This window comes from Trichosurus vulpecula, chromosome 2, assembly GCF_011100635.1.
Source record: "Trichosurus vulpecula isolate mTriVul1 chromosome 2, mTriVul1.pri, whole genome shotgun sequence".
In the NCBI taxonomy this organism is placed as follows: Eukaryota; Metazoa; Chordata; class Mammalia; order Diprotodontia; family Phalangeridae; genus Trichosurus; species Trichosurus vulpecula.
Window position 1 is genome coordinate 443,442,568 of NC_050574.1, and position 21,419 is coordinate 443,463,986.

A 21,419-nucleotide genomic window follows, 5' to 3' on the forward strand; every position below is an offset into this window, starting at 1 on the left:
TTGAAGGGTTTTGAGGATACAAGGGGAGAGGTTGTTCTATAGACGGCTTTATATCTTCTGTGGATGTAGCCTCTTCTGGGCATCACTTAGAAGACACTTACTTGTGAGTGATTCAGTGAATGGGGGCCACCAAGATATCCAGGTGAGCAACTTGGGTTTTCCAAAATCTAAAAAGTCCAATAAGTCTCTGAGCTTCCTTTTTATATGACGGGGAAGCAAGCGTCAGTAGCTTATTCTGGACTTTGCCTAGAATTCTCTAGACCTACCCTACCCATTGTATTCCTTAAAACTTGACTGAACAAGGTAGACTCTGGATTTCCCACCCCTTGTCTTTCATGTGGGTTGCCAACTGACCTGGTGCCTCTACCACCATGGCCTTATCTGGCCTGGTCAACATTTATGTCATCAGTGTCATAGTGTGCACCAGTGACCTCAGGAATGGAGGCCTCTTTCTCATATGTAACCTAGATGAGAGACAAGGGGTCAGAAATCAACCCAAAGACAGTCCAGGGTCCACCAGCTCTGTCAAGTCTGAAAACAAATGACCAAAGAGTCACAGAGGTTATGTACCCTCTGTTAACTCTGAAAATACCAAAGGGCTCACACAGGTTATCATAACCACAGTTAACTCGAAGAAATAAAATAAAATAAAAACAAAATAAAACCAAAGAGCTAACAGCTTTCTTTATTCCATTGGAGGAGGGAAACTAGACACGTGTGCCAGGGCCTCCTCTAGGAAGAAAGAGACTCTGCTTTAGTGAGGCCAAACCTTGATACATACAGCAATGGCTATGCAGTGAGCAATGGCCCTGACAATGTTGGGTAACAGCAATGATGAGACAAATTTTGATTCCTAGCAGGGCTTTCTGATCAGAACATGGCTCCTGGAGGTATTTGTCTGAGCTCAGGGACCACCTGGTGCTGGTACAAAACAGTTCCAGGATTTTGCTGTGGCTGAGTTCATGGGGGGGGGGTAGGGGGGTGAGCGCAAAGGATTGTTGTTATGCCAAGCTCAGGGCACAACTTGCTTGCTGGCCCTTAGCTCTGGAAAACAGGGTGTCTCCTAATATTAAAAAGAGAGGCGTGGTCTTGGCATGGGGATCCTGACATTTCCCAAGTATCATCTTCTTCATCATAGGTAATGGTGGGTTGTTTTAAGAGAATCTGGTATAATGAAACACTCCTGCCTCCTTCATCTCCATCACTAGTGAAGAAATATTTTTCATCCCTCAGAGACCAATATTGTATGGTGTTAACTCCATGTGATGGTTCAGTTAATTCTAGGTGTTTCCACTTGACCCTACTCATAGTAACATGCCTAGAATTTCCAAAAGAACTTTCATAAAAACATCAAGCACATAGCACCCCTTCCTTCAATGAAGTGCCCTCTGCAACCTTCCCTGAATGATCCAAATGCATGAGGGGCTTTGGGAAATACCTCAGGCTTGGATGGGGCTGAAATCCCTAGTGACTAGGTTTTAATTTCCTGGTATGGTTTTACAAGCACACTCATAGTCTGACCCTCACTTATGTCTTTGTTTATCCCCTGATTTCATTGGAATGATCTCTACTCTTTCTTTATTATAAATAATATTTGTTCTTGGATTTAGATACTATTGATTGTATTAGGAAAGATGTATTTGCTCCTATGATTTCTAGAGTTTTTAATAGAAAAGGTATTAAATTTTGTCAAAAGCCTTTTTAGTATATATTCAGTTTATATAACTACATTATACATTTTGATCTTATTTATTGACGTTTTATTATCTTTATAGTCATCCTTAGATTGAACTCTGCAATCCTGGATAAGTCCAACCTAGTCATAGTATATATTATACAACATATTAGATATGTTGTCTACTTACTAATATTTTATTTAAATTTTTTTGTCAATGTTCATTAATGATGTTGGTCTGTAGTTTTTTTCTCACCTTTGTCTCTCCTTGAAAAAGGTATCAAGACCATATTCATATTGTAGAATGAGACTGGGAAGGGTTCCTTCTTTCCTTATGGTTGCACACTTCCTCACATGTTTGTCAACTACTTCCCTAGTTTGGGAGTTTTGTTTAATCTAATGATTTTTTCTTTCTTTTATTTATTCATTAATTATTTAGGATTATAGTATCATAGCTATAGACCTGGACTATAGAAGTCTTTTTGTGCTACTCTCTTATTTTACAGTTGGTAATACTGAGACTCAGAGAGGTTAAGACTTGCCTTAGGTCACATAGGGAGAATATGGCAAAGTGGGAATTTGAACTGGTGTCCTCCTACTCCTAATTCAGAACTTTCTGCTGATCCATGATGCCTCTCTCCCTTACTTTCTCCTTCCCCGTCCCCCTCTCAATTAAATGTTAGTTTGTTTTAAACTCTACTTTCTCCTCATCTCTAATGTCTTTTGTTAGCTTTTTTCTGCTCCATTTTCTAGGAAAAATTTCTTCATTTTATTTTCTTCATTAATTCCCTTCCTATCTGTTCCAAAATTTCACTCTCTGACTTGTGGTCTGTATACTTATTTATTTCTTCTTTAGTTGTGTGTGTGTGTGTGTGTGTGTGTGTGTGTGTGTGTGTGTGTGTGTGTGTGTGTGATGGAGTTAAAGTTTCTGAATTACTGGATTTGAGCTTCTTTTAACCAATTTCTAAGTTATTATCATTATAGATCTCCTATCGTCCCATTTTTCTTTTGTTCCTCACTCTTAGAATTATCAATTTGCAAAGGAAATAATGCAGACAGAATCAGCATTTCATAGAATATAATAACTTGTGTCCCAAATATCAGTCTAATTCTACTGTTTTCCTCCCCGTGGTCATTCTCTATCCCATTGGCTATGCAATCTCATCCATAGGTTTTTCCCACTCTTTTGTTCCTTGCATGACAGCTACCTCTAAGGGCTCACATAAATCTTCTTCTGGGGATAGATATTGTCCGTGGAGTTAGAAAATTCTCAGAGAAGGTGCCAGTGTCCTGACGTACCAATTTAGGTCCCTATTTCTCATCATGACATATACCTCTTCCCTCATGTCAGTATTCTCCAGTGGGAGCCCCTCTCCCTTACTGGGTTGAAACTCCCTTCTTTCATCTACCAAGTTTCAATTCCTTCCTTACACTATCTCTCCCATTTTCCTGCAGCCCCTTGCTGAAAGCCTATGTGAATCATCATCCCTTAAATGTACACCCATGAACTTACTAAAGTTTTGTTCTCCATTCCCCTCTCTGTTTATGTACCCTCTTTCTCTATAAGTGTTTTCCACAAGATTCCTTGATTTATCCATAATTGGCTGTTGGCTCCTCAGCTTTGCGCCCTGCCCCGCCCCCCATACCTCCACTTGTATTTCTTGAAATTCCACTTTTATCTTTAATTCCTTATGTGCTTGTTTATCCTTTTATAGATCTTCTTTGTTTTGATTTTATCCCAAAGGTCAGTCTTTATCTTTCTTCTCCATAAAAATTCCTTCTAAATCTGCAGTGATTCATTTCATTACTTGTTTTCTCCTTGGTAGTTGTACTTATTTAACTTTTTTTGTTGTTGTTTAGGCTCTTGAATGTCAAACAGTCCGCTCTTATCTGTTCTTTTATTTCTCTTTTCAGAAATGACCTTTCTTAAATTCCTGCCTTTTGTGCACTGTTCGCCTTTTAAATAAGTAGTCTTAGGTTTATAGAGTATGTCACTTTATGCCTTGCATTCCCTAGCTTTTCAGAATACATTACATTCTTTCTTTTTGCAATTTCTAACATATACAGAATAGTCCAGTGTTATTTTTATTTCTTTTCACATATATTTGAACATCTTCCTTCTGCTCATGTGCGGAAAATGTGGTTTATCACTGGAACTGTTAAATTTAGCTATCATATATCTTTGACTTTGAATGTAAGTTTATTCCCCCTTGCAGAAATCCATGGATTTTATTTGTTCTCAAAAGTTCTGGGAAGTTTTCTCATGTTATTTACCATCTTTGAGGGTACCACAATTCTTCCAGTCACCCATGCATGCAACCTTGGTGTCATCCTCAATTCCATACTCTCTCACACATACCCCCATATCCAACTAGTTGTCAAGCCCTGTTGAAAAAGAAGTCCGACTTTTTAAAAAATTATTTTCAGTTCCAAATGTTTCTAATAACTTATATATGTCTCCTTTTCTCTGACACTATCATCATTCTGGTGTAGGCTTTCATCACTTCATATCTGAACTATTGCAAAATCCTGCTGGTTAGTCTCCCTGACTAACTTCTCTCTCTTGACCCATCCATTGTCCGTTCAGCTGTTAAATCAATCTTCCTTATGCACAGGTCTGATCATACTTGAATTTTTATTCAATTTTCCTCCTTTTAAATATTAGTCCTCTCAACTATTTTTCCTTATATTCTCTCGTAACTCGCTTTCTGACTTCTCCCTGCTCTGATGCTGAGCTGCAAAGGCTCCTCATCTTCCTCCCACCCTGGGGGACCAACCTGGGTTCTTGCCCTAAATAACCTCTAAAAGGTGGTAGGTAGGTTTCAGCTCCCTTTTCTTCAAGCTCAGTGCAGTCACTTATTCTGGCCCCCTGCCCCAGTTCTTTCCTTAAATTTTATACTTTCTTTGTCTGGCCTTAAACAGTGTCTACAGCTTTTTTGCAGTGTTGGTGGATATTGTTCTGGACAGGGTATCTGTAGCCTTTTATGTCCCTAGTCTAAGGGCTGTAAAAAGCACTCTATTTCTTACCCACTTCTTTTCCCATGGCTGGGTGGAATCCATGTGTGCTGCTTGTTTCAGGTTGGGGAATAGAAAGTGGGGTGAAGTGTGTTAGTAAAACCTGCAGTAGGAGGGGGTCTCAGTGTGATTGTCAGGCACAGGCCTTTGGGTCAGTCTGTCCAACCCTGTCAGAAGTGTGGTGAGACAGAGGTGATCAGTGACTGCTCTATGGATTAGCATTCTTTGGTGCTAATTCATAGATTTTGACCCTGTCAGTGTTACCTATGTTTTATTCTTGAGATTCATCTGCAATGGTTCTACATCAGGCCCATAATTCTCATTTTATTTTATTTTTTTTAGAATTATTGGAGACTGGTAAAAGTATCTAGCTTGCCATCTTGTTGGTTCTGTGACCTGGAAGTTCTAAATTCAATTCAATTTCACAAACCTTTTTGCTACATGTCAGTAACTGAGCTCCAAACTAGGAATGCAAATCAAAAGTGGAGCTGAGGAAGCAAGAAATTCCAGGCATGGTGGACAGCTTGTTCAAGGGCATTTAAGTAGTTAATGGAATGTCTTATACAGAAAATAATCTGGTCAGTTTGACTGTAGAATATGTGAAGAGGATAAATACAGCACCGGCATAGAAAGATAGCATGGAGCCAAGATTGTGAAAGACTTTGAATGCCAAGCAGAAGAGTTTATATTTTGTCATATGAGTGACAGGAAGCCCCTGAAGTTTTTTGAGTCAGACCTGGACCCTAGGCATCTTTGTGAAAATTGAGAAAATAGGACCAATAGAGGGACAACCAATTAGGAGACTATTGTCCTAGTGTAAATGAGAGAAATTGTGAGGTCTTACCTAGGTTGGTGGGCATATAAATAGAGAAGATCACCTCTATCCTTCTTACCCAGGTTCACAAGTACAACATCATATTCCACTCCTCACTCTCACTCATTCCATTTATCTAATCAGACAACAAGTGTTGTTTGTACCTGTGTAACAACTCTCTTTCCTATTCTTTTTTTCCTTCTACTCTTTCTTTCTGTGCTTTCTTTATACTCACACCGTCATTACCCTAGTTCAAAGTCTTGTCACTTCTTGCCTAGATTATTGTGATGGCTTCAAGTCTCATTCTGCTCCAATCCATTCTTCATACAGCTGCCAAAGTGATTTTCCTGAGGCAGAAGTCTAAACATATCACTCCCATACTCAATAAAATCCAATGGGTTCCCTTTTGTCTTCATCATCAAATACAAGCTCGTATGTTTGGCATTTTTAAAGTCCTTTACAACCTGGCTTCTACCTACCCTTTCAGTCTTATTACACTTGTCCTCTTTCATGTACTCTATGATCCAACCAAACTGGCATTCTCATTCTTTCTCATACATGATACTTCATCTCCCAGTGCACTGTTGTCCCCCGTACCTAGAATATAACTTCTACTTACTACCTAATAGAATCCCGACTTTCTGTCTGGACTCAGCTCAAGCATCACATTTACATTGGGAGTTCTTAACTTTTTTGTGTGATTGATGGGCCCCTTTGGCAGTCTGGTGAAACTTATGGATTCTTTCTCAGCATAATGTTCTTAAACGCATAAAATGAAATGCATCAGATTACAAAGCAAATTAAGTATATTGAAGTAGTTATCAAAATCCTGAAAACAATAAATGGAATCCAGGTTAGGAACCCTCAATTTAAGAACTTGTAGTCTTTCTTGATCCCCTCTGGCTGTTAATTCCTTCCACTAAAAATTATCATGAAATATACAAACATATAAACACATACACACACACATGCGTGTGCATATATATGTATATGTGCACATATAGGTGTACATAAAAGCATAAGTATACATATGCGTGCATATGTGTCTCTACATACTCATGTGATGTGTGTATGTATGTGTGTATATACATTCTTCTGTTAAAGGATGCTTTTTGAGTTCAAGGGCAAAGTCTGTATCATTTTTGTCTTTGTATCTCTATTACCTAATGCAGTGTCTAGCACATAGTAGTATTTAACAAATGAATATTTGTTGGTTGATTGATTAAGCTGGTTGAGAGAGATATTGTGGAGATATAATATACTGATTGTATAAAAGGATTAAATGAGAAAAAAAGATAAAGGATGACTCCAAGGTTATGAATCTAGGTGACTGAAGGAATTACAGACAGAAATAGGGAAGTCAAGTAGAGGGGTTTCAGTAGGAAGCTAATGAGCCCAGTTTGGATATGTTGAGTTTGAGATACCTATAAGACATCAAAGTGTCCAGCAGGCAGTTGATGACAAGGGACCAGAGCTTAGGAGGCAAATAAAGGCTGAATATGTAAATTTGGTAGTCATGTGCAAAGAGATAATAATCAAATCCATGGGAGCTGATAAGATTACTAAGAAATTAAGTTTAGATAGAGAAGAAAAGAGGTCACAGGACAGAGTCCCTACCTATGAGACATACCTATGGTTAGAGGACAGATCAGGAATGATGATCCAGCTATAGAGACTAAGAAAGAACTTAGACAGGTAACTACAGGAGTGCCAAGAGTGTTTTGAAAATCCTGGGAAAAGAGAATAGATAAGAAATGGGAGTAGCTAACAGTGCAAAATATTGCAGAGTAATAAGGTTATAAGAGAACTATTAGATTTATCAACAAAGAAACTACAAGCAACTCTGCAGAAAGTACTTTTATTTGGTTGATGATGTCAGCAGCCATATTTGCAAGGGTTTGACTCTCAGGTGAGAAAGCTGAGGTAATGAGTGTAACAGCTTTGACCCTCACCCCCCACCCCATAGAAAATTTTCTGTGAAAGAGAGGAGAATAACAGGACAATAGAAAGATGGTAGGGTCAAGAAAAGGTTTTTAAAGCATGGAGGAAATCTGGATATGTAGGTATAGACTGATGGTTAGAAAGAGGGAGGGATTAATTGAAGAAACAATGTCCTGAAGGAGATGAATAGGAATGAGATCAAGGGAATAAGTAAAGGTAATGGCACTGATAGAGAGAAGGGTTATCTTTGCCTCAAAGGAGGAGAGAACAAGTGATGATATTGAGGGAAGTTGAGGTATAGAATTGGGGAGAAAACAGTGGGCCAATTTTTCTTATTAAAGTATGAGGAGAACAAGTTATTTTTTGCTGGTGGGGGTAGGGGGCCAGTGGAGGTGGCTTGAGAAGCATTTTGAAATAGGTAATCAGGGCAGTACAATAAGAAGTCAATCAGGAAGGAGTAAAGGGATTGGTGGCTAGTTGTGAAAGCTCAACTGAGATTAGATAACATTTTATTTCCTAGTTTGGCCAAAATTGACAGCTACTGGAAGCCTTAAATAGATGAAAACAAAACTTTCAATGGACAGAAATGGCCTCCAGTCTAAGGAATCCATACCAATATATCTTGTTAATTTCTTCCTTAAACATTGTCCTGAAGGAGATGAATAGGAATGAGATCAAGGGAATAAGTAAAGGTAATGGCACTGATAGAGAGAAGGGTTATCTTTGCCTCAAAGGAGGAGAGAACAAGTGATGATATTGAGGGAAGTTGAGATATAGAATTGGGGAGAAAACAGTGGGCCAATTTTTCTTATTAAAGTATGAGGAGAATAAGTTATTCTTTGCTGGTGGGGGTAGGGGGCCAGTGGAGGTGGCTTGAGAAGCATTTTGAAATGTTGTGTTTCCCTAACCAAAACCATAGGTCAATATACAGCAACATGATCACCTCCAGCCTCAATAGTGAAGAAATATTATGTGCAGAGGTAATGGCCCACAAGTGGAAGTTATCTGGAATGGGCCTATCCATTTTGTCCAAATAAGGACCATTCATAACTAAATGAAACGTCAACATACCTGGAATGAATTGTATTAGTGATAAATTCTCGTAATTTGTCTGCAGGAAAGATAAATGCAATCTACAACCCATTTGGAGGAACTTTTTAGAATTTCAAAGTTGACCAACTAAAAAGAAAGAATGCGAAAGTAGGTAACCCTTGCATAGGGTGCTTATTCTGCTTTCCTAAAGTCTGAGTTAACAGTCCTAATGGTTTTGAATGATATTCGGTGTTTGTCTCTGTTACCCAGCATAGGTCACAGTGGAGGGAAGGTTGGATGAGGAACACTTTTCATTTTCCTTAAATTCAAAGGAAAGTGGGTAGAATTGATCATGCCTATCTTTGCCCAGTGGGGCTGGCTCAGAGCCTGTCTTTCTTTTGAGGTCTTCACCCTCTTCCATATGTCTCACTTGGGTCAAAGGGAGGAATTTAGAGAAATTCAACCTGTCTTCTTAGAGCCAACATGATTGACTCATAAGAGTTTTAATCTAAAGCCTTGGCATAAAACTCAAAAATGGGCCGTTACACTATACATAAAGATCCCTACAGACTGAATATTGACTTAGTTTGGCTACGTGTGGCCATCAAATGTATGTTTGACACCTCTGATCTAGGTCAAAGGTCCCAGTTCCCTATGGTTTCCTTTATCTGAAAAGTTTAAAAAGCTTAAAAATAGAAAAAATAAATAAAATTCATAAAATGCATTGAGCATCCAGGCAATCTATGGATTGCTAAGCAGAAAGGATGTTCTTTTAGCCAGTCGAGTTTGCCAACTAATTATCCACAGGTCTCTCTCCTACCTTCCCCTAAACCCCTTCCTCGTTATACTCTATATAACAAAAACTTCAATTCAGGATACAATTAAAATTATCTTATATTTAAGTTAAAACTTAAATAACTAGTAAATATAATTTAAAAGCAGCAGAGAACATTTAGTAATGAACTATGGTGCCCACTAAATGTAGCAATAAGACAAGGGAAAAACAGAGAATAGAGTAAACCCATTATTCCGTCTGTTTCTCTGAGTAGCCATAATTCAGTTACTCTCTACTGGATTCCCTTAATAAACTGAGCTGGAAGCCAGGGAAAAGAAAAAAAAAACAATAATTGCTGGAATGCTTAGAGTCAGTCTCCCAGAAAACATCTGCCATCTACTGCTGCTGTTGCTGCTGCTGTCGACACTTTCTGCAACCCTCTCTCCTCAAGTTGTTCTCTAGAGGAATTAAAAAATTGCAGAGGAAACAGAAAAACTCTATTCCTATATTCCTATTCCTAAGTTCTATTCCTATAATATAATATAACATAACGTAACGTAACGTAACGTAACGTAACATAATATAATATAATATAATATAATATAATATAATATAATATAATATAATATAATATATTCCTCTCTTCCAGAGCTGGGAAGTAATATAATTCCCTCTAAAAGGCAGTCAGTCCAAACCTTGTCAAAATAATGGTCACATCTGAATTTAGTTCTTGCTGACTGGCCTTTTTCTAGACAGGCTTATCTATAAACTTTCTTTTCCCTACTTTGGACTATGAGGAAACAAATCATTTCGCTTATTGGCCCTGTTTCTCTGTGTAGGCACACTTTCTGTGAAAATTAATTAACGTTTCATCAAAATTTGTCGTTTTGGATATAAGGCTATTGAATGAATGAAAAAGCATTTAATAATAATAAATAGCATTTATAAAATGCTTTAAAGTTGCAAGGCATTTTACAAATACTATCTCATTTTGTCCTTACCACAACTCTGGCAAGTAGGTCCCTTTTGCAGATGAAGAAACTGGGGAAGGCAGTAGTTAAGTGATTTTCCAGTAAGTGTCTGAGATCATATATGAATTCAAGTGTGCTTGACTCCAGGTTCAGATCTTATTCTATGCTATGCATTGATGAAATAAATAGAAAAAGCAAGACAGCTCACTTAAATGTAAGAAGATATCATCTGTGGAGGTTTCAGCTACAAGGAGGTTGAGGAGGCCCAGAAGTCCTGAAGTTTCATTGAAAAATCTGATTGCAGTACACGCAAGTGTGGAGGGCACAGAAGAGGGGTGTATTGGAAAGACTGGAGGACCTTGGAAAGCAGTGGCAGGTCACATATTAGGGCCTAGTAATCTTTCATCTTACCAAAAAGATTGTAATAGGTGACTCCCTGGTCCTTCATGGTCTTAGAGGGTATTCCCATCATGATTCTAAGGGACCAAGCCCATTACCATTTGGCAGCAGGGAGAAGGCCAAATGGGTCTTGAATTGATGAATTTAAGCTTATCTGACTTGGATATGATGCTATTTTTTAAATGTTTGTCTTCTTGATAATTTATCTTCATGCTTTTTAGATGAAATGGTGCTCATGGATACTCACATAATGTTTTTCAATAAACTATTTTAGCAAAGATAAGTTTCGTAGATGAGTTTCATTTCACCGAAAAGAGGAAGAAATACTTTTGTGTGGCTAGACTCAAGTTCTGTCAGTTACTACCTTCTCAACCACCCACTAGCCTGACCTTGGGACTTCCCACTGCCGCTAGAACACAAATCAAAATTAGACACCAAGAACTATTTCCATGTGGGCAGTTACAAAAAGAGGAGCAATATACTGTATAACTTGAATTTTATTTTTGGTTTTATTAGCAAAAAAATTGACTCAAGGAAGGCTTGCAAACATTTAGGGACAAAAAGAATAACTGAACTTGTTCTCTCCATGGTCAACTGTTGTGTTTCTGCAGTGCCTCAGGAACCATTAGCCTGGAAAAGGTAAGAAAAAAGGAAGCAACCCAATGTTATTGTGACAATTATTATCTTTTTTCTCATCCACTTTTTTTTTAAACACTTGCTTAGTATAACTTAGATGCAGGCCTTTGATAATGAGAGGCAATGTGGTACTGGGGAAAGAGTTTAGAGTCAAAGGATTCAAGTCCCATATCTGATATTTCCTATGTGATCTTTGCAAATCATTTGGGCTCCTTGGGCCTGTGTTTCTCATCTGTAAAACGAGCGGGTTGAACTAGATAGCTGCTAAGGTCTTTAATGGCTATAAAACTATGACGTGATTACTTTTCAGATGTTTCTTAGACTTTCTTGGGCAAATATAAACTAAAGGGTGGTGGTAGATCAAATATTTATCCATTCCATTAGAGCAATGAAGGCAAATTAGATCAAACATGCTTTAAAAAATCTTTCCAAAGCCCTCAGCCAGCTATCTATATGATGGGTTTTGGAGAAAGGAGAAGTTGGGAAAGGACTTAAGTAATCATTAGGCTTACTCAGTCTTATTTTCCTTTGTATTTGTGTTATCTGGCTTAGCTATCCAAATTTACCAGATAATCATCCTAAATGGAATGGTTTAGCACCACAGGCAACTTATTAAGCACTGACTACGAAGTAATTTCCTATGGTCCTGTATGTCTACATATGACTTTTAAAGGTCTGCAAATTCAAGCAAGAGGTTTGCAGTGATTGTACATAGACTTTGATTTTGGTTTAAGGCCGAATATCTTAGTGAAGAGGAAGTAGAAAGAGCATTGAACTGAAAGTCAGGAGATCTGACCTCTCCCACTTCTGTGACCCTAGTTAACTGCATCTGTTCAGTGAAGGGACTGGATTAGACTATCTCTAAAGTCCTTTCCAGCTCTACCATTCTATGATTCTATGATCAGTCACATCACATATATGACAAATTCTAAACTACTGTGATTTTTAAGAGAATGTCCATAATATTGAGTTTATGGTACAGGCTAAAGTACAAGATACTACATTGTAATTTTGTGTTGAACAGAACGCATTTAAGTGAAGGTAATCTGCTGTGATAATGCTTGTTTATTTATTAACACATATGTACATAGTCATAGTTATCTGAGTATTTTGAGGCTGGAGGAAGAAAAACATGTGCTTAACTTAAACTTAGAAAACTTAACTTAAAAATAGGTGTGTTTATGTACAGGTAGATGTATGTGTGGTTTGGCTAAAGGACTTAAACTTTCATTTTCCTCTTTGCATGTGTATTTGTGTGTAGTCTTACTCTTCTTAGAATTAATGATTTTTTTATTTGCAGAAAAGCTATTCCATAAAAATCAGTCTAATGCCTTCAAATCTAAGAATTCTCAGCCAGAGTAAAAGGTGTTTGAAATTAATGTTAAAATGTACTTATGAGAACTCTGAATGTTCATGTATAAATTTACTGAACCAATTTTATTTCTTCAAAGTAAAAAATATATATAATTGAATAAAAGTCGTCATATCACTTTTAGCCACATATATGGTGAAGGTCAAACATTTGAAATCATTTTATTTGTGCATTCAAATTTCAATTTCCATAGGTGTTTACAATTAGGTATAGATTCTGGATATGTACTTCCTTGAAAAAGCAGATGTCATGGTTAATTGAAACATCAGATAATTACCTTTAAAATTTTTCCTTAACATCATATTTGATCAGGACAGAGAAATGAATTCACGACCATACTTTTTTTTTTATTTTTTTGAGGAACTAAAACAAAAAATATCAAGCATGGTCCATCTCAGGATGAAAGTCAGAAGAAGAGCCAAAAAGTTTTCTGCACAAACTTTTTACTGTCCCTCTCTTCTGTCTACACTGAGTTTTTTAAAAAAGGAGGTTAGTTATACAGATTTTAGTGTACTTATTTAAAAAAAAAGAAAATTAAGACCTCTAGGTGTATCTTGAAATTCATTGATATTCCACCATTTTAATAAGGGCTCAGTGCCTGGATTAAAATTATATTAGCTTTTACCCTTAGAACACAGTGACCTGGTCAAAACTGACCAGATTGTTCCATTACTTGGTAGAGTTGATGCTGAAAATGAACAAGTCAAATTGTGATGCAATAATCTAAATTACCATGTTAGTTTGTTAGAAATTAAGCAATTAACTGAGCAAAACTTTCTTTTTATTGTGTTGATTTGTCCTGAAGAATCAGTCACTCAATAAACATTTAAGTGCCTACTCTGCACCAGGCACTTGTGCAGATAATTGTGGTCTAACTATTTAGTATCAGAAATTGAAATACAGGCACTTAATAGAAAATTCATCAGGAAATGACATGAGAAGTGAAATAAAGATATAATCTATAAAATATAATATAAATTGTTATTCTTATCTTTTATCTAAATATTTCTATCTAAATATTTTTTAGTATGAAAATACGAAAATTAGGCTGCCGCATTAGCAAAAAGAAGGTTTCTATTCCTTATTGGAATTTGAATAAAACACTGAACCATATTTTAAGGAAATTCTTAGAACACTGATTTAAAAAACAAAACAAGCTGTGCAGATTCTCATGTACTTGCAAAGGAGAAAAATATGTGGTTGTAGCTCTTTATATATACTTTTTATATGCTTTCAAAGTATATTTTCAACCTCACTGATGCTCCGTTATTTCCAGGTTGCCTTAATGGATTTGTAAAATGACTTTTAAGTACCAAAAAATCAATAAGGCAGTATATTACTCTTAGAATAAATTCTTAACCATAATGACTTAAAATTGAAATGAAATGGAGAAGATAGAAATATGAAGAAAAGCATTCAAAAGACCTTTTAGATATTTTGCCAGGTTATCATCAAAATATCACCAATACATAATCTCAGTAGAGTATCCCCTCCTGCCATAAATTAGAGGCATTTTACATCTATTCTAATAAGTTCTCATTTTTAGGCTCCAAATTTTTCTACCTTTAAAATGAGAATGCATATGACTTGTATATGGAAGCCCTTATGTTTTGGGCTCATACTCCTTTTATTCATCTTTTATCAAATCTACTTGTATTCCCAAGCTTCTACTTCCCCTAATTAAGCCCCTAGTTCTACTCCCTCACTTCCTCACTCTCAGCAAGTGACCCTGCCTCCTATTTTACTGAGATGTGGGTCATTTAATATAATATGCCCCCTTGATCTTCTTCTACTGCTGCTCTACACCCATACTTTTCTCTTCCCTTCCCATTTTAGAGGGTGGGAAAAGTACTCTTCTCCTTGCTGAGGTTGATTTTGCCCCTTTTTATTTCTACCATGCAATGGATACATTAGTCATCATTTATTTTTAGACTCTTTTTGTTTCCTCCATCCCCTTAGCTCAGAAACATGCTATCATCTTATTTCCCTTCCCTTTTACTGTCAGAGTTCTAGAAACAGTAGTTTGCATTTGTTTGCCTCCATTTCTTCCTCTTCCACTCACTCCTCCTATCCTTGCTATTTGGCTAATTTTCCTATACTTTACTGAAGCAGCTCTCCAAGATTCTAAATTACCTCTTCATTGTCAAATGTAATTGTTATTCCTCAGTTCTCATCCTTTTCCACATAGCTAGGTCTTTGACACTACTAAATCTTCATCCTCTATCATGCTCTTTTTCTTGGGCTTCGTTCAAGATTCTTCTCTGATTCATTAATAGCTCTATGGGTTTTGACTCTGCCAGTTGACCCTCTGGAGTTGGCTTCTAATCAACCTTTCTTGCAATGTCTTATTCTCTTCTTCTTCAGGTACTCTGTGCTCCTGCCAAAGTAGACCATTAGTTACACTATTCTCTTTTCCATGTGCCTTTGTTCATGCTGTCCCCATGCTCAAAATGAATTAATATTCTAATCGTTTCAACTTCTTTGAAATCCTTCCCTTCCTCAAAACCCATCTCAGGTGTGATTTACTCTATGAATCCTTTTCTCTTTCCTCTTCCTCATTCCCCCTCCAGAAGTAATCATGCTCTCCTCAATCTTTTCCCAGCATTTTAATAAATCTCTCTTTTACATTTATGTACTTCCTTGTATCAAGGTTCTTTTGTGCATATTTTATCTGCCTTCCTATTAGATTGTAAACTCCTTAATGGCAGAGGCAGTGTTTTATATTATTCTTATAGAAAGGATGGAGAGATTTCTGTTTTGGAAGTTAGACCGTTTCAGTACTAGTTGAAAGACCAAGGTGACATAGTATGGTATGGGTGGAAAGGCCATTGGCTCTAGAATGAGAAGATCTAGGTTCAAATTTTCCTTCTGTTATCTATTATTTATGGAACCTGGGGCAATTAACTTTACCTTCCTGGGCTTCTGTTTCCTCATCTGTAAAATGAGAAAGTTGGATTAGATAACCACTGAAGTCTTTTTCAGCTCAACCTCTGGTCAAGGGTATATGATCTTTTGTTCAGTCCTTTTTCAGTTGTGTCTGACTCTTTGTGACCCCATTCAGGGTTTTCCTGGCAAATTGGTTTGCCATTTCCTTCTTCAGCTCATTTTATAAATGAGGAAACTGAGACAGAGTTAAGTGACTGGCCCAGGGTCACACAGCTCGTAGGTATCTGAGGCCAGTTTTGAACTCAGGAATGTGAGCCTTCCTGCCTGGCACTCTATCCACTGTGCTACCTAGCTGCCCTATACGGTATAGGGTACACCCATTCATTAATGTGTTGACGTCAAGTTGGAGGGAGTTCTTGAGCAGAATACCTCAGGATATGTTCTTGCCTCTATTTTGTTCAACATTTTTTAAATCAATAATTTTGATGAGTAATGTTCTGTCTATTACATTGGCAAATTATGCAAATCTAGGAGGACTAGCTCACGCATTGGATGACAAGATTCACAGATTCCAGTCATTTAAAATGATAGCCAGAATAGAATAAGACATTTCATAGAGATAAATGTAACAGCTTATACTTGTGAAGTTGATTTTTTTTCACTGAAGTACATGAGTCCATGTGCATATAGTTGAATGGGGGGCAGGGTTCAGTGGATTGAAAACCAAATATAGAGCAGCAGTGTGATATGAGAGCTGAAATAGCTAAACCTATCTTGAGCTTCATTAAGAGGTGCATAGGGTTCAGAATGAAGGAGGTGGTAGTCCCGCCTTTCCTGGTCAGATCACCTTTAGAATCAATCGATCAATTAATAAATATTTAGAACATTGAGTTAGGCTCTGGGTGCCATGTTTTAAGAATGACATCAACAAGTGGGAATGTACCCAGAGGTGAGAAGCTGAAGAAATTGAGGATGTTTAGCCAAAAGAGAAACCTTAAGAGCGATGAAACAATTGTTTTGTTCAATTCAGTAGTGTCCTACTTTTCATGACCCTATTGGGTGTTTCCTTGGCAAAGATACTGGAGTAGTTTGCCATTTCATTCTCCAGCTCATTTTACAGATGAGAAAACAGAGGTAAATATGGTTAAGTGATTTGCCTGGGGTCACGGTATGTGAGGCTGGATTTGAACTCAGGTCTTCCTGACTCCAGACCTGGCACTCTATCCACTGTGCCACCTAGCTGCCCATGATACAGTAGCTGCCTTCAAGTATTTAGAAGCTCCTCACATGAAGGAGGCATCAAATGTTTGTTGTTTGTCCCTAAGCACAGGGGGGGTGGAAGTGGCACAAAGATATATTTCAGTTCAATTTAAGAAAAAACTTCCTAACAATTATGGCTGTCCAAAAAGTGGCAGAGAACTGCCTTGGAAGTTGGTTCCCCATCACTGGAGATCTTTTAGAGATCACATGATCACTTGGCAGAAATATTTTAGAGGGGATTCAGGTACAGGTCTGACTAGATGATCTCTAAGATCATTTTCAACTCTAAGACCTATAGTTCTTATTTCACATCTGTATCTCCATCACCTAACATGGTGCTTGCCTAGCTAGTGTTAAGAGCTGTTTAAAGTGAATAATGACGTTCTAGCTTACATGGCCAGCATCATTATTGAGAAAGGATGGCTAATTTATTTAATCTCATTGGCCTGGACTCTTACAAAGTTGCATCTTTCCAAAGGTTCAGGAGTTAATTAAAAATATTAAAGAATTATGTACTTGACTTTTTTCCTTTGGTCAATTAAGAGTACTATGCTGGGAAAGATAGCCTTATTATTCAAACTGTAGGGGTCTCTTAACTCCTTAGGAGATCATCAGTGCCAGCTGGGTGAAGGTGGTTGTAGCTCTTCAGTATAAATAAATCATCTGAACTCTTTCCCACAGGAGGTCTAACTCTCAAGCCATGGCTCTATCTATTGTTCCATCAGTTATAATAATGTACCTTTGGGTAGTCCAAAGGGCCTCTCTGCCTCTAGGCTCCCCAGCAAGCTCCACTAGGGTCTGAGTATTTTGTGAGACAAAATCCATCCTAAACAATAGCTCATGAACTCCCATCAACATATTTTCACTTTGATCAGTCATCCAAATAGTGAACAGTCAGCTCATAACAAAGGCATTTTAGGTAAATGGCAATGTAGATAAAGTAATAATATAATATTCTGTTACCTTATAACTTTTCAAGTGACTCTTTTTGAAGCATATTTTCTTCTCTCTCTCTCTCTCTCTCTCTCTCTCTCTCTCTTTCTCTCTCTCTCTGACATGGCTAATGCAGATATTTATTGTACGACTATACATATTTGTGGTAGGTTTTGTTTTTCTAGCCTTCTCAAGGCTGGGGAGTGAAAGAGGAAAGGGAGAGAATGCAGAATTGAAAATAAAATAAAATTAGATTCATTTTTTAAAAAGAAAGCAAGTGAATCATTAACTCAGAATTACTGCTGTGAAACCATAACAAATCATTTACCTTTTTCTTTGCCCAAGCCAACTAGGGGCAATTTAGGGCATTGTTTGGATGTCTTTTCTTGGCAGTTACCATATTTCCCCATGTATAAGACACACTTAATTTTGGGGTCCAAAATTTGAAAAAAATGTATTACATAAAGTGATTGAACTCAAGTTTTATTCATCTGCTCATAGCTTTCAGGCATCTTTTGGGAAAGTCATGTGTGTACACGTGCTTAGTCCATTCCGTTTCATGAACCTGAAGCACCAATTGTGTCCTCCTTTGAAATCAGTAACTTCTTTTTCATCAGCAATTCTTCTTGCCTCATGCTGAACCATCTTGATGGACACAAGAGTTCCAATTGCCCTTTACTCTTCAATCCATATCTTCAATTTCCTTTCTAAATCAGGCCATTTTGCTGACTTGCCTGTCATGGCCTTCTTCTGCCATGGCATTTTCAGTAGGGTTTCTTCCTCCAGTAGTCAGTCTCGGATTGTTTTCTCAGATGGAAGAGGACCAAACTTAGGTTCAGCAGCATGATTTCCATTCGCTTTTGCAAACTGGATCACTTTTCACTTGAATTCAGCACTCTGTGAAAATCTTTTCTGAGCCATTTCAGGGCAGAATGTGGCAAAACGTAATCTAATATACCAGTAACAAATGCGAAACAATGAATGCAAAGACAACAGGCTCAAAAAAGCAGGAAATGCAAGTAAAAATATCTACAACAATGAGCTCAAAAACAAGCGTGAAAAAGCAGGAAATGCAAGTAAAAAAACCCTACAATCACTGTATAAGACACACGCAGTTTTTAGACCCCAAATTTTTCGGAAAAGGGTGCATCTTACACATGGGGAAATACGGTACTTGACTCTATTCTTAATGCAATCAACTCAAAAGAGAGAAGTCTAAAGAGAACCATTTTCTTTTTAAATTTTTTTATTTAAGATTTAGGTTTCAAATAAAATAAAAATTTTCAAATATAAAGAATACCAAAAAGATTGTACATGAAATTGCAAACTATATATTACGTACATTAATTGTAAAATAAATTCAGCATATGACTTAAAAAATACACATACACTCACTGGAAAGAATATACCTTTGTAGGAATTATGAGGGATTTACATGGAGAACTCATGTGATTCCGCACACAAAGGGAGGCACACAAAGGGAACATGTGACTAGAACCCATGCTTTTGTATCTCCAGGATGTAGCACAGTGCCTGGCACATCCTAAGTGCCTAATAAATGTTTGTTTATCTTACTTGTACTTCCAGCACTGCAAAGCTCCTGGTGTTTTCTACTAATTTAATTTCACTACTACTGTCTGCCATTCTCCCTCCCTCCAGGTGTTTGTGCTGATCCATAGTGACAACTGCTCACTGCTGTTTCTCCACCAAACATCGCTCTCATTCTACCTGATTTTCATCTCCATACGTTTTCAGGGTAACCTGTTCATGGACCTGTCTGATGTCTCCTATGGATGTTGCAGATAGAAAGTAGGATATAAGCTCCTTGAGGGCAGGGATGGTTTCATTTTTGTCTTTGCCCAGTACAATATCTCCCACATGTTAGGAACTTTAAAAAAAAATGATTGTTGATTGGCTGGTTGACTGGCTCTTTTAGCCACTACAAGTATCCACTGGGAAGTATTATGGTTACTAAGTGTTTCTGCTGTAGAGGAGAAGCTATATTGCTTTCAGATGGCTCTTCTTTAGTGTTTCTGTTCATGTATAGACTCCTCAGCCAAGCTACTCTCTTCAGAGCCACTTCCAAATCCTGCCTCTAATATTTACTACCTTTGTGAGTGGTTGTCACATGTGTGACTTAGGGCAAGGCAATTAAACTTCTTAGTTTTTTAATACAAAATGAGAGGATTGTATTAAATGGCCTCTGAGATTCCTTCTAACTCAAAATCTGTGGTCCTAAGATCTACTGTTAAAAGTTTTGTAATTAGGGAATCTTTTTCTTGTAAGAAGGTAAAAGTTATATCCAATCAGAATTCTCAGCCAATGTCTATGAAACAATCTGCACATTCCCCAGTCAGCTCTCTCAGCCAAACTGCTCCAAAGCTCTCTTCTCCTCAGGCTGCCTGCCCAAGATAATGTAGAAATCTAGGCTGAGATTAGGTCTGCCCCCTGAACTCCTTTTACAACTTTTTTTCTGAGTATCTCTTAACTGAATTGTTTAGGCTCCCCTGGGTCTCAGTTAACCTATTAACTAACTTGTAGACAGAAACACATTTTAGATTTTAAGACTTATCACACCTCCTTTCTGAGGTAAATTTCCCCAGGGCTCTATTTCATCAAACACAAAATGGACTGAGAGGTACTGTGGCAAAAAAAAAAAAAAATTGTTTCAACTTCACCTCCGCAGCTTTCTCTATGAATAACTGCAGGCCTCGAGGAATCCTGTCAGGCTTTGAACCTTGTCTTTCCCGTGCTTGAAACATTCACACCTCTTCTCTGCCTCCTCGTTTAGCTAAAGTCTTATTTTGTACAAGAAGCCTTTCACAATCTTCCTTAATCTTCCTGAGAAAATCCTCAATTTATGCTGTATTTGTATCTCCTTTATGCATAGTTGTTTGCCTGTTGCTGCACCCATTAGATGGTGAGCTCATTGAAAGCAGGGACTATCTTTTGCCCTTCCATCTCTTGGCACAATATTTGGCACATAGCAGGCACTTAAGAAATTCTAGTTGGAGGGGTGGAGCCAAGATGGTGGAGTAAAGGCAGGGACTCACCTGAGCTCTTCTCCAAAAACCTCCAAGTACCTTTTAAAAATGACTCTAAACAAATTCTAGAACAACAGAACCCATGAAAAGATGGAGTAAAACAAATTTCCAGCCCAAGACAACTTAGAAGGTTGTGGAATAGGTCTGTTATACCAGGCTGAGAGAGGAGTGCAGTTCAGCACAGGCTTCACCAGCACAGACAAGGCCCTAAAAGGCCAGGAGCAGGCCTTGGGAGTAACTGAATCATCAGCAGTGATACAGTAGTGGCAGCCACGGCAGCTTCTGGAGCTCTCAGCCCACAGAAGTTAAGGGGGTCCAACAACTAGGAAGAAGGAGATTACAGGGGTCTCTTTGCTGTCACTGCAGCAGGACTCTGTTGCTTTGCCCAAACTCCGATCTGGGTTCCAGTCCTGGGTGGCAGTTCTAGGGTGAAGAGGAGCACTAGCATAGCAGAGCTTGTAGGTACAGTGGAGGGGGAATCCTCCTCACAGTTCCAGGGCAGAAAAAAAGTACTTGTGCTCACTCACAGACCAGAGCACAGGCTGGGAAAATGAGTAAACAATGGAAAAAAACTCTGACTGTAGAAAGTTATTATGGTGACAAGGAAGATCAAAACATACACTCAGAAGACAACAAAGTCAAAGCTCCCACATCCAAAGCCTCTAA

General features: G+C 37.8%; 1 protein-coding gene across 2 annotated transcripts in view; it reads left to right on the forward strand.

The window, feature by feature from the left end:
- The first annotated feature begins 11,091 nt into the window (after window positions 1-11,091).
- TASL (TLR adaptor interacting with endolysosomal SLC15A4) overlaps window positions 11,092-21,419 on the forward strand; it is a 30,397-nt gene continuing 20,069 nt past the window's right edge. For both annotated transcript variants that reach the window (XM_036742981.1, XM_036742982.1), the window contains exon 1: window positions 11,092-11,261. The gene's annotated coding sequence lies outside the window, so the exon portion shown is untranslated. The remainder of the gene's footprint in view (window positions 11,262-21,419) is intronic.